Source organism: Marmota marmota, unplaced genomic scaffold, assembly GCF_001458135.2.
Source record: "Marmota marmota marmota unplaced genomic scaffold, marMar, whole genome shotgun sequence".
Lineage (NCBI taxonomy): Eukaryota > Metazoa > Chordata > Mammalia > Rodentia > Sciuridae > Marmota > Marmota marmota.
Window position 1 is genome coordinate 8648066 of NW_025999943.1, and position 14500 is coordinate 8662565.

A 14500-nucleotide genomic window follows, 5' to 3' on the forward strand; every position below is an offset into this window, starting at 1 on the left:
AAGCTAAACCTGAATGAATATAATTCAGATTTTTTTTTTGTAAAAGAATATGAAGTCCTTCAGATACCTCACCCACTCTTCCCTGAATGGGACATGCTCTCTGCTTCAATTCCAAATATTATCTATTACTGATACTTTTCTTGCAGTGGCTCCAGAAACTGTCTGTCCTTGACAATCTTTTAATCACACTTAGATTTCTAGAATGTTCCACTGCCTCTCACACAATCTGAATCCAGTGCCTTTGGTCATGGTTTATTTATTTCCTCAGAAAACACCTCTTGGATCATGGTTCTCTAAGGGCTTTCCATGACCTTTAGTATAATCTCAGTTCCTCTCCTTTTTATCTATTTGTTTCATGCCAGAGGTTTGAGATCCCCTTAGACAACTGTCTGTTCCCTCCAGCTTATTTTACAATTTGCTTATGGCAGGTCCATCTACCACTTGTGCTTAAGAACCCCAAATGTAAGTATTATTTTTCCCCTTTTCTTTCCTCTTCAAGTCTTTGGTATGACTTGCTCCTAATGATATCCTCCTGTGGACTCATATCTTCCCTTGTGTGTCTATAAGTTGTCATGTTTTGGCGTATTCAAATGCCTTCCCCATTGTCACCACATTGTTGGGTGCTTGAGGCAGCTTTGCAACAGGCAGAATGAGTTGAATCCCAACTCCACACCAACAAGTTGGGTCAGCCCTGCAGAGTCAAATACCTTTTTTATTACTAATGTGAAAATAAAGACCATCCCATAGAATAGAATCAGAGCTTCTTTATGGGTAACCAGTGCAGATGCAGAGGGTCCTGCACTCAGAAGGTCACTGCACCATTGACTCTGACATCTTAAAACTTTAATGATTTTATTTTTAAATCTATATTTTTGTAAGTGAATTCCAATGGCACATTGGAGCATGGAGGTGGAAACGTGGGGCGTCAGTTTACTCAAGGTATCATCCCGGGTGCTTCCCTTGTCTCCCCAGGGCTGTGATTCAGCTGTCTGCTCTCCACCATGGTGGTCCCAAGGCACACTTGGTTTCCCTTCTCTGGTTCATTCAGGACAGCTACTATATCAACCATCCCCACCTGTGACTGGCAGTGTTTCTACCCATTCAACAGATGACTCAGAAGGGAGAATCCAGGTACCTAGCACATATTGGCATAGGAATCTTGATACTATTAGTGGCAACAATCCACCATAGTTTGACACTTCAGACAGGGCAGATGAACCTGGGTCTAGTGGCCAATTACAATGACACTTAGCAGACAATGGGTCATGTGCATGTGTGGGGACCAGGCCCATGAGTACCTGCTGGAGTTTGTGCTGGCTTACTGCAAAGATCAAAATCATTGCAATTAATGTTTAAGCAGGAACACAGATCACTGAAATTAAAGAAGGACAGGCCATCGGAACCATGTCTCTTGTTTGGAAAGAGTTGAGGAGTGGAGCTTTACCAAGAAGTTTCCTTTAATTATTCATAAAGACAAGTCTGAGGTAAAGTGGAATTTGTCATCTCCTAGAGATTCAAATAATTCACATTTTATAAAAAATATTATTGAAATTATCATAAATTCCTTTATATGGCATCTTACACAAAACTCCAATTTCATTATTAACTTTCCTATTGTTATGGGTCTAGACCAGAAAATAGGGTTATCAGGGTTTATCAAAATTCATCTCCAATCAAATGATACTGCTTCTGAGAAGCTAGAATGAGAGATCTGTGAGCATTAACAGTAATTATAAATATCATTAACATTAAAGTGAGTATTTCCACAACTACACATGTATTTTTTTTGACTCTCATTAGAATTCCATGCATTTTCAAATACTCAGAACCACAAAGAGCATCAAAGAAAGTGTCATGGCTAATTTTTTTTTTATCACTACAAACCATAAATCATATTTGATTGAGTCTGGTAAAGAGTCAAAGTTTATTTTTTTTTAATTTTATAATATTGAAACATGGAAATTCAATTGAGACAAGATGGTGGAATAACTTAGCAGAAAAAGTTTTTCAAATGTTTAATTTTGATAAAAATATATGTAATATATTTTCCACATCATGTTGCAATCAATAGACCTGTAATCAATGCCCATGTCTCATTCCCTACATTATATTTCTGATCGTTGCAATAATTTTCTTTGTCTCTTGATTATTTGGAAATTATAAGTGAAGCAGTTGTTCTCACCTACTTTAATTTTAATACTATGGTTATTCTGAAAGGAAACCAATACTTCTTCATTCCTCAAACAGCTAAAAACTTACAGAGAGAGTATGAAGAGAAGAATGATTAATGAAGCTTGATGGTTGGTTTGATCCTGAAACTCTTTGCTCTCATCACACATTTTGAACAGAAATTTGCAGAAAATTTCTAGATATCATCTCTGGATTCATGATTTCATATGAAATTGCTTCTCTCCAAATTATCCTGTCACTTAGAGTTCAAGCTATCTAACCAAAAAAAAAAAATAAAATAAAATTCAGTTGAATAGCAATAGTATTTAGCTTTGCAAAAAGGCATATAAAATGTCACAGAGTTAGCCTCAATATTATACAGAATGAGAAATAATATAATTAGAAATATGTCACCTTTATTGTTACTGCTGGATACATTACCAAATAAAATTATAACTTGAACCTGACAGAGAGTATTACGATTTTTTAAAAAATAAAGTTAAATTTACAGACATGTTGCACATACTCTTCATCCAGCTTTCTGTAATTTTAATGTCTTACATAACCACAACATAATTATAAAAACTAAGATATTACCATTTATTCTATATTATCAACTAAACCAAAAATTGTATTAGATATCCCTTCATCTTTCCACCAATATCTTCTTTCTGTTCCAGAGTGCAAGGCAGGAACTCACACAAAATTAATTTGTCTCTATCATCTCCTCAGTCTTCCTTTGTTTTGCAAGGGGCATAAATCAATTAATTTATTAGGATGTCTTCTAATTTGGGGTTTCCCTGTATTTTTTTTCATTATTAAATTGAAGTTATGAGGTTGTTTTGTTTTATTTTTACAAGAAGATAACAGAAGTGATGTGCCTTTCTCAGAGCATCTTACCGAGTAGATTATGCTGAGAAGTTTTATTAGCAGTGACATGAACATTGACATGATTACTCTGTTAAGATAGTATATATGGAGTTTTCCATTATGAATGTACCTTTTTATATTTCTAATTACTTAATATCTTGAGGAAGATACTTTGACACTATATTAGTTTTTTTCTCAGATTGTTGTTTATGACCTTTGGTGGATCTTGCCTGCAACAGTTCATATTGTGGTGTTCAATATTGCATTTGAACTTGTATTTCCCAAATGCCTTCTACATTACCAATTGAAATTCTGTGTGTGTGTGGGGTGTGTGTGTGTGTGTGTGTGTGTGTGTGTCTTTATGCGTGCATTGATTAATCCAATCATTCACTTTTATCAGTATGTTGCACTTGTAGATATTTATTTTCTTGACAGTAATCCAGAAATGTATTTACTTTATTGCTCAAATAATTCCAGCTTTGGCCATTGAGAGCTCTTTCAGGTTGTTCTCTGTACCTTTGTAACATGCTCCTTAATATCTTCTCTTGAGCACTACCTTACTTTCTAGGGCCACAGTATGCTCCTGGTTCATCTTGAAATTTCTCTGTCCACATCATGGAATCAACTGCTTCTTCAAGGATCCCTGGAAAATATGAAAATACTGATTTTAATTTAGTTTGGAAAGCACAGGTACTATTCCTAGTTGATACTAGCAGTATCAAAGATACATGAAGACCTCATTTTTTTGAGCCTCCAAACATCAGAAGAAACCCCAGTAGCAGGTGTGATTATTGCCATTTTGCTAATGAGAAAGCAAGGTAAGAAAAATAGGAAGTAATTGCCCTGATTTTCATAAAAGATGGGGCTGGTACTGTTACGGAAAACTTTCAAGCTTCAAAGTCTGATTCTTCCCACTTTGCCAGAGCCCAAAGGAAACATTGAGAACTCCTCTATTCCTGATTTGTTGGTCAGCTAATATTTAACCACAGTGAAAGGCAGCTAGTGTAAAATAGTTTTGCAGAAACCAGTATATCAGTCAATCTTCTCTGTTATGAAAAAAATCTGCTATTTTGAATAAAATATACCCTATCTTCCTTTCATATAAAAAGTCATGGAGACTGAGTTTGAGTTTGAAATTATGAAACATTCAGAAGAAAATATATTATGAATGACAAGGGAAATATTTTCAATAAAAGAGTTCACCCAAACAGAGGTTGTAAATAAGAGAGTTTTTATAATGAAATTAGGGAGAAGTAAAGAGATGGAGTTGGGACATCTCTTTACCCACTGTGTACTATCATTTTTGAAAACTCCCAAGTTTCATCCATCAGCTTGCATCCTATTAGAGTTGGTAAATTCATGCAAAAAGGAATGTTCCTTGGACTACCATAAGCTTTTATTACCCATTTTCTTTTGATTGGGTAACAGATGACAGTTTATAATAGAATAGGAGGCTATGGTAACACGGAAAAAAACATAAAATTTAACATTTATGTATTTCCAACTCCTGGTCACATGTCAGAGGGATTTAAAAAGGATTAAGTGAGAAATTTATGGCTTTGAACAATCACATTTACAGCAATGATATTAAGACTTTCAAAAGGATGAAAAATGGAAAAACTATAGTGTCAGATTCTTCAGGTACATAGTCTGCTACAGCCAAGAAACACCTTAAATATATGTATGTGTGTTTGTCATCAATTTCTGGGGCAAAGGGACCTTGAAGTACATTACAAGACAAGTCTGCTTTCTCACTATTCAAGGATGGGAAGACAACTTTCTACAATGTGCAAACCAAATCAAAGTTTCCATGTGTACATGGTACAACTTCACATCCGAGTTTTAGTTCTCAGTTGAATGTATGATTTTGACAAACTCCAGAGCTTTCTACCCTTTCCTTACATGACTTTGGAAACAGAAGCTAAAATCAAATCATTAGGCAACTGACAGTAATTGAATGGACATTGGTTTTTTCACTGTGTAATGATAGTATGTATCTATTGAATCATGAACGTTTGCATGTATCATTAGAAGAGATGAAGACTCTGCCCTTAAGGCACCCCATCCAAGAGATAAACTGGAGGAAAGAGGCAGATTAAATACATATCTTACTATGTAATAGAGTAAAATAGATATTTACTGTGCAAATATGTATATATTTGCACATAAAATTTAATATATAGTGAATATGTGCACATATTTATAAATACCTTTGATATATGTACTTTATATATTTTATGTATATGTGATCAATGAATTTTGATAACTATATCATTTCATTTGTATATAAGCATAGTAATTATAATATGTAAATATAAAAGTACATTTATATCACCTATAGAAATATGCAGATTTGGTGTATATAAATTTGTCATGTGTATATGACCACCTGTATGTAAAAGCTAATTGATTGACAGCATCTAGATGCATAATTCAGTAAAGAGTAATGATGTTGCTGTTCCATGTTGGAAAAACAACAACAACAACCTAATACTGGATTTCAGTGTTTCTAACAACATGGAAAAGAAATTACACTGGCAATTCAGTTGTGATTTGAGAAAACAATAAACGATATTTCTGGTTTTCCTAACGCAAAAGTTGCAGAAGTTCCCACCTCTGTGCAGAGCAGAGGTCTGCAGACCAGCCTTGTGAAGAAATAGGTGGCAACTGGGCTGAGGGCTGGACAGTTGTGTGGCAGGGGAGTAAAGAGGCATTTTGGAGACTAAAATGAAAGAAACTCCTCTGTTTAGAGAATATCTTGATGAGTCATAGCCTGGTTTGACAGCTGAGCAGGTGGAGACATCAAGGCCCCAAGGACAATGACCAGGGGTGGGGGACACAAGAGGTGTTTGAAGTGGGAATGAACCTAGAAAGAAAGGAGTGAGAGTAGACTTGGCTGAGCCCAGGATAGGAGCCTAGCACTTACCTTGTGAGAAATGTTAAAGAAACTTTTTATAAAGGAACAAATATGACTACAAAGTTACATTAGTGGTTGAATGTTACAATAAAATTCATCTCTGACTCTTTTCACCCAGATCTTCTATAAAGTCTAATTAGATCAGCCTCTTATCAAGAAATAGAAACATGAGTCAAAAAACCCAAGCACTAGGTATTCCAAAAGTCTAGAGAGAACCCTGAAGACAATGTGATAGGGCTTGGATCCAACCTTAGATAAATCTTATGGGTTAGGATGATTCCAGCTGACATTTGGGCTGTAGTAATAAAAAGTTTTAATAAAGCTTTTTTTTTTTTTGAGACACAGAATACTAGGAAACTACCATGTGAATGTTTCACAATCCTTTTATATTCCTTACCTCTCCAAACAGCCCCTGTTCAATTGTAAGAGGTGTTTCATATTCATTGCAGTGTGTGGGAAAGTTGTTGACTTCAAAATCTAGTCACCTGTGTCAAGCCCCAGCAAAATAGAGCTGGGCAAGGCCATAGAGGGAAGGCTATCATGTGTAATTTTTCCTGATATCAAGAACTATCACAAGACTTTTTTTTTCCAAACTACAGTTTGAATACATGAACCCTACAAGACAGTCAGCAGCCACTAATACAAAATCACTTGCCCAGAACAATTTTACAAACCCAACTGATGAAACAGCCTGCTGTGATTTTAAGAACAGTTAACATAGTAACCACCACCAATGGTCAATCAGAGCTGGCTGACTTTTGCATAAAAGTGCCAATGAACTTTCTTTCAAATTATCCTACAAAAAGAAATTTTTAAAAACTTTTCCTCAATAAAATTCCCAACCTTTATGTATTCCTCGGACATACCAGAGACTTCCTTCAGCTGTGCATTTGTGAATGCATGTGTGAATAGGATTGCAATCTTATTCTTTGTTTATTCCCCCAAAAAAACCCTTCTGCAAAGAGATTTGTCTCGCTATTTTTGTTTGATGACTTTGACATACGGGAGAGGAGTTGATAGAAAAATTAGGAGGAAATAAAAAGCTGTGTCTGAATAACTGGAATTTCTTTCTGTGAAATAGAAAAGAGAGGCAGTAAGAAAATCTAACTTGACTTGGACAAGAGTTGCTTTTAAGTCTTTAGATGGATCCCATTCATAATGGTGAGTAGAAATAAATTTGACCTATTCAGTAAATGACTTCTACCTCCTGGGCCTTGTGATATATGTTAATTGTGCACCTAAAAATAAGGGATGGTATGTGAGTTCACAAAGCTTATGGCTGAGAGGTGGAAATGAACAGAAGAAAAGATAGCACACTAGGCTTTGGAGACACCCCAACCTATAATTCCATACTTCTTGACCTGGGATTCAACTGCTTCTAGGTTCTAAGGCTCAATTGTAGTAAAGCAGGATATATTATACATGTTATCTACCAGAGGAAATAAAACTGAAAGTGGGTCAAAGATAAATAACTTGTACATTTGGCCTTCTGCAGTTAAGGATTTTGGTTTTTGAAATAAGGAAATAGATACTTGTATATGATTAAACATGATGCTGCATGTAGTATACTTACCATAACGTCATAGTCACAAGCACTCAGTGTATTTATGTGCCGACAATAATCATGAGGATAATGATGATTAGAGGAGGTGTGTAGATCAGGATTAAATAACCAAGGAGGAATTCTCCAACAAAGTGACTCACAAAAGAAAATTTTTGAAATGTTTTTGGCAAACCAGCTTTCAGTAGGAAGGTATCAAATCACACTTAGGAAGGATGTATGTGGGCATTTAGGAAGAATTTACAATAGGTAAAACAAAGGGAAATATGAGTATTTCACTTTCCTCTCCAAAGGTGAGGCAGTGAGCATGCAAAATGATCACTAGAGAGAATGAATAAGAAAAACAGCAAAAAGTTCTAAAGTATAATTAAACTTAATATCACCTAACATCTTGATTAGAGGTCTTAGTTATTTCCTTCATTCATTCCTGAATTGACTTTTATATTCAAATATATGTTGAGTGTCCATTTGAGTGTGTGACTATGGGGATATTGCACAGAACAGGAATAGAGAATCTAGACAGAAGTGGTCACATCTCATTTATTAAATATTTATAATCCAAAACAAGAAAAATATCTGTTCTCAAAGTATTTATTACAGTTCAAAGGATAAGTGGAAGTAACGGAAAGTTGGAAGAGTTCCAACAGAAAGATGACAGTTCAGAAAGAAGTAGCTCAGTAACCCACTGACAAGTTAAGCAAACATAATAATCATTATGAGAACATCACTGGAACCACTTATTTTACTAACATCTATGTTGTGTCAAACACTGCTCAGAGATAATAAAGATTGGGATAGAAATAAGTCCTGTCCGTAAGAGTTTAAAGTTTACTATCAGACACAAAAGGATATTGAAAAATATGCAAAAAATATTCATTTTGTGCTCTACTAAGTACTATTAAAGAAATATCAAATATGCTATGGAGAATAAAATGGAAAGGAAGCAATTGAATTTATGCAAGGGCACAGGCTTTCCTGAAGAACGACTAGGAGTTAGTAGAACACAGAAGTTTGATGGAATAATATCTACCTTGTTGGAAGATTGAATGTGACTTATGAATTTAGTGGAATCACACACAAATATATCTACACTGTGTTTTTAACTATGAACCCGGAAAAAATTAGCATTGTTGAAACTGAATGTGTGTCTGGTACCATGGTGAGCACCTTGTATTGAATAGTTAATACTCAAACAATTCAGTGATGTATGTTTTTATGAAAGACTAGTTTACGTTTTCAAATTAACATATCAGGATTCATACCTAAATAGAGACTTCAGTTTTGGCCACTATGTGATGGTTGTATATGAGATTGTATAAGAATAAAAATAGTCTTATTGATTGGGAAAGCAGAATTGCAGACTGATTTCATAATATTTTGGCAAGAAATTATAGTTTTAAACAAATTCTCACTTTTCTATACTGCCTTTACAGAGATATTGAAGCAGTCTTCCCTTCCTACATAAAAAAGTGTTCTTTTTAAAAATAGGCCTTAATTTCTTAGGAACTCTTTGTAAGTGTTTAATGTTATCAAAGCAATAATGTACATATATTCAAAAAGTACTATCAATATAAAAAAATTAAAACACCATTTTCCAAGAAACACAATAATCCTTTGGCCATTCTCTCAATTTTACTTCTACTCTTTCATATCTTTTAGTAGTTTCTAATGTAATTTACCTCCACATTCCCAGGTAAATTATTTGGACAGCTATTTTTTGATTTTTAAATTTCAGATGATATTTATTGTTTTCTTGATACTGAGGTTGAGAATTAATCTCTTTGATACAATTTACCTCTAGCCATAAATTCACAAATATCACTCTCTCTTATTTCCCCAGTATATTTATATCATTCTTTTTTGTTATTGTTAAATCAATCGTTTATATTACTATGGCAATACAAATATTATTTACAGTTAAGAGGGTAGTAGTACATTGATTTTTTTGGATAACTTCCCTTTTTGAATAACTCTTAATTGTATCACAATAATGAAAATGAAACAAATTTTTACCACATTATAAGAATACAAAACGCTATTCTCACAAACTGCCATGTAGGAGCACTTATCCTCTTTTAGCCATAGTTCTACCTTCCATAGTTTCAGTCACACAGAGCTCACTCACTGTGGTCACAAAATATTAGATGGAACATCCCATAAATACACAATTCATGAGTTTTAAATAATTTTATTACAATATACTGTTATAATTCTTCTATTTTATTGTTATTATTTGCCTATTTTTAAAATTAAGCTTCATTATTGGTACATATGTGTAAGGAAAAAATGTAGTATATATGGAGTTGGGTACTATCTGATGTTTTAGGCATCCACTGGGAGTGTTGGAATATATCCCCTGTAGGTGAGGGGGATTGCTGTAATAAGCTTAAATGTAACTTATCAGGTAACCCATGATTCATTTTTTACTATTAGTCCTAGCTGCTCCTTCACTTTTGAAAACATTCAGTTGTTCTGACCTTCATTTTTATATTTTTATTAAACATATGATTAAATGATATCTAGACTTTCCTAGTTCAACTATATTTTGAGCTTTGTCTCAGACTTGTTTATATTTGGTAGCTATTGTACATATTCTATAAAATGTATTAGTCAAAGTGTAAACTCACATTTAATAAAGCTACCCAGCTAATTCATCATTGCTTTATTTTATAATCTGAAAGTACTTGGAAGATTCTTTTACAAAATGAGCACCCATATGTTGAGACATGAAAATGTGTATGTAAAACCTGAATCATAAGAGCTGAGAGGCATGTTTGATATTTATCCCCGTCGTGGCTGAGTGTGCGCTGAAAATAGGTGGACAGACAAAGATACTGAAGGATTTTTTTGAAGCAACATCTGCAACCAATCACATAAAAGACGAAATGACAGGGACATTTAGTGATGGGATTGTTTCTCTGCCAACATTTTACTTAGAAAGGTCTTTCAGGATTCCACTTAGAAATCAAAACAGCAAAATTAGTCTACCATTTCTGTGAGATGTAACACCCGGGTACTCTAAGTTATGTGAAGAATGTATTTAAGTATCTGCTTGAAATCTGGGACCATTATCAAATGATCCAGAGCTACTGACACTGTTGCTTGATCTCTTCTTTCAGCCTTTTCCACCCACAAAAATTCTTTGCATTACTGTGCATTGAACACGCTGGTATTGAATGTACATCAAGATGGTAATTTATGAAGTGAAAAAGCCTCCACTCTGGACTTGATTCTGTCTTGCATTTATTCATTTTATTCTAGGCCTCAGGCCCTGCCCCTTTTTGCACTTCTCCTAGTTTATTTTTGTCTTTAGGTCATTTTTAGAAATTTTACAGTGAAAACTAAAAGTACCATGTTTAGAGTTTTTTTGAATAAAGAAACTATTAAATATGGAATTTTAATATTGGAGATAGATGTTTTTGTTCCTTGCCCTGTGTACATGAGGAGGGTGAATTTTTCTTTTATATTCTGTTGTTCATATGTCTAAATCATCTAACATGTATGCAGGACTTCTTCCTTTGTTCAAATGGAAAAATTTGGACTAAGATATACACTTTTGAGTAGAAAACTAGCATAATATTTACAAGACATTAACAAAACATGAGAGAAAGAGATAAAAGAATGTTTTACAAAAAAAGTGAAATCAATAGGTTTGAGTACTGAAATCTGCCAGACTTTTTTTTTTTTTTTTTTCTCCTGGGTTTCACACTCAGCCTTAACCATCTGATTTGAAAAAGTACAATTTAAATTTCACATATATTTTTGAGTATGTTATCTATGATTTAATATCTGAGGTTAGAAGTACTCAATGTACTTTATCTACTTATAAAATTCAGTTAATTCTGGTCCCTTTTCTACATTGCTCTTAAAATCTTTATGAAGATTAAAACTCTGAAGAATACCAAGTCCTAAATCATTCTGATACTCATCTGGGCTCACTTAGAGGAGACTATTCTTTGTAGTTGTCTTGTTTCTCAACACCTGTGCTTCACAGGGCTATTGGGTGGGTTCCTGGTACTTTAGATGTGTGCTGGCCCCCTGACTAGCTCCATGGGGAAACAGCTGTTCACTTCTTACCACCGCCACCCATTAAGCAGCAAGGGTCACGTTCAAATGGATTTTGATCACGTATAATGAGATCAAAGAAAAGAAGGATTGTTCCAGAGATGAGACAGAGTCTCTCTGATATAAAACATTTTAAAATATATGATATGTATTTGAATATTTCACATTATATATACAACATGAGTGTATATATAAAATATATATACTTACATATATACATATATATATATGATACTTAAAAGAAGCTTTTCTCATATAAATAAAAACTGTACTTGAACACAAATTTAAGCCTTATTAATTTTGAAGAGAGGGAGTAAGCAGAGATCATGCTAAAATAAGCAGATTTCAGGGACTTTTACTCTAAAAAGGGAGAGGGGTTGAAATGGGAGCTTTTGAAGAGAAGAATATGTTAATTTTCTTGACCATAGTAAGTATTTTGCTGTATGTATCTAAACATTGTTTTGTTAATCTTAAGTATTTGTAGTTTTTTAAACATGAAGACATATGCATAAAAACAGGTAAAACTTGAGAAAACAGTAGATATAGAGGGAATTCAAAGTCATGTGTAGAACAGAAGCCTCAGAGAAAAGTCAATCAAAGAGATTCCTTTGGATAGGAATGTTGTCAATGTTCAATCTCTGCTTACTGAATACACACACACACACACACACACACACACACACACACACTGGGGATTGAATCCAGGGCACTCAACCCCTGAACCACATCCCCAGCCAGTTTTTAAATATTATATTTAGAGGTAGGGTCGCACTAAATTCACTAAGTTGCTGAGGCTGGCTTTGAAATTGCAATCCTCCTGCCTCAGTCTCTCAAACTGCTAGAATTACAGGCATGGGCCACTGCACCTAGCTTATTGCTTATATTTGTAAGTGTGTATTTGTGTATGCCAGAAAGAGACAAATACACATAGTATCTCATAACACAAATAGCTTCATGTTTTGATGGAAAAAAGGAACTAGAAATAGTTTTTCACTTAGTTATACTGAATTCCAGTGATAATAACTTTAAGCTATGTATGGATGATAGTGATTCTGTATCTGACATACCTCGATTTTCCCATCTCCTTTATGTACATGTAAAAGTGCTTATGTACATGGGAATGTCAGATTATGTACATGAGAATGTCTGATGACTGGGCATTTTGTTCCAGGGCTAAGATGAGAGAGAGATACCTGCTGGGGTATAAAATTTAAGAAAACACTAAAAAAATAGTCAACAATCAATATTACCCCTTATGCTTTGTGCTTCAATATGGCCCTGCATGGGTTTGTTTCTGATTCTGTCATTATTTAAATAAATTTTGATATTGTTTCCATCATGAATATTTTCCAATAATTTCTATTTTAAATATTGTTTTAAATATCATTTATGTTGATATTTTTTTTTGGTTGTTGTCCCTTACATTTTGACCTCCAAGTAAGTGGTTTACTTGCCTACCATTAGTTCCAGTTTTGTTCCTTAGAAGATAAATGTCTCTATAAGAAAATACAACAACATCTTAGCTCAATGAGTGGGAAAATGGTTTGTTCAGATGATAAATTTCTTTTTAACTGTGTGTTCATCTGTTGAAATAGTAAAATTGCCTGCAAGAAAAGGGATTTATGACCACCACCCTACCAATTGCTAAAGGGATTTTTATCCATGGAACACTTGTTCATGTGTGCAAAGTTTTATGGATTGATCTCTCAGCCTTGTACTTTAAAAAATATTTTCCTAACCACAAAACTCTAATCTAGCAACCAGATGTTAACCACAGGGTCAGTGCTTATAAATATGCTATATTTTTAAAAAAAATGCAAAGGATTTCCGGTTTCCACATCCAATGTACTTGGAAATTATCACTCGCATCCTAAGACAAGAAGAAAGCTGAAGAAAAGAAAACTACATGACTTTCCTTTGACTCATCAGAGAATCAAGATTGCAGAGCAAACCATGACTGAAATCTGAAGGGTGAGGCAAATTCAAAGAATCACAGCTAAGATCAGCTTACCTGGAGCAGAAGCCACTGGAGGCCCGAACTGTTCTGCATATTGAGATGGTGGCTTGAAAAATTGCTGGAGACTGAACTTGGATGTGGTCCACAGTGAGGAACTCCTGAGTTCTTAAGTCCTGGTGAGCCCTCCATATTTGCATGGATTTTAACTGAAGGAAGGGCAGTAGGTTCTCTTGATGGGATCTAAGAAAAAAACACCTGTGTCTTTGATAGGAGAAGGAGAAAGCTAACTACTTTGAAATATACCCAGGATATTCTCCATGACAAAGGCTTTCTTTCCTGTGAGAAAGAGTTTTCCAGAACCTTGTTTCACGTAGGAAGTAGGGCAATTATCCATCTCCTCCACACTCTAATGGTCCCGTCTCACCTAAGAAAGGGAGGGAAAAAATGATAGAAAATGCTTGTGAAAATCCCAGCTGAGAGGCACAAAAAGACTGAAATTAAGCCATTAAGATTATAGAATGCATTTCATCTCACACACCTTACCACCATATTAACAGGGCTTCCCCATATGAATGGGTTAAAGCCAAGAGTCAGTCTCTATGTAATGATAAGACCCCAGGGAAACCCAAAGACAACCATGGAAACAAAAGCACAGACACCAAAGGAAATATTAGCTCCTGATATCTACAGCTATGGTGAATAGTAAACCCAGCCTAACTCCTAGTCACATCAACCTAAATATCCCTGTAAAGGCCTATTTTTTGTTCAGTACACTTATGTAGAGCTTTCAAAAATAGCTCTACACACATACGTATATATAAATCTATTCATGTATATTTAAAATATGTATAAATATATATGTCATCATATGACATACCTCCCCCCAAAAAGCAAGCATCAGAACCAGGCTCAGAAATGGAGGAGATTTTAGAATTTTCAGACCAGAATTTAAAAATAGCAA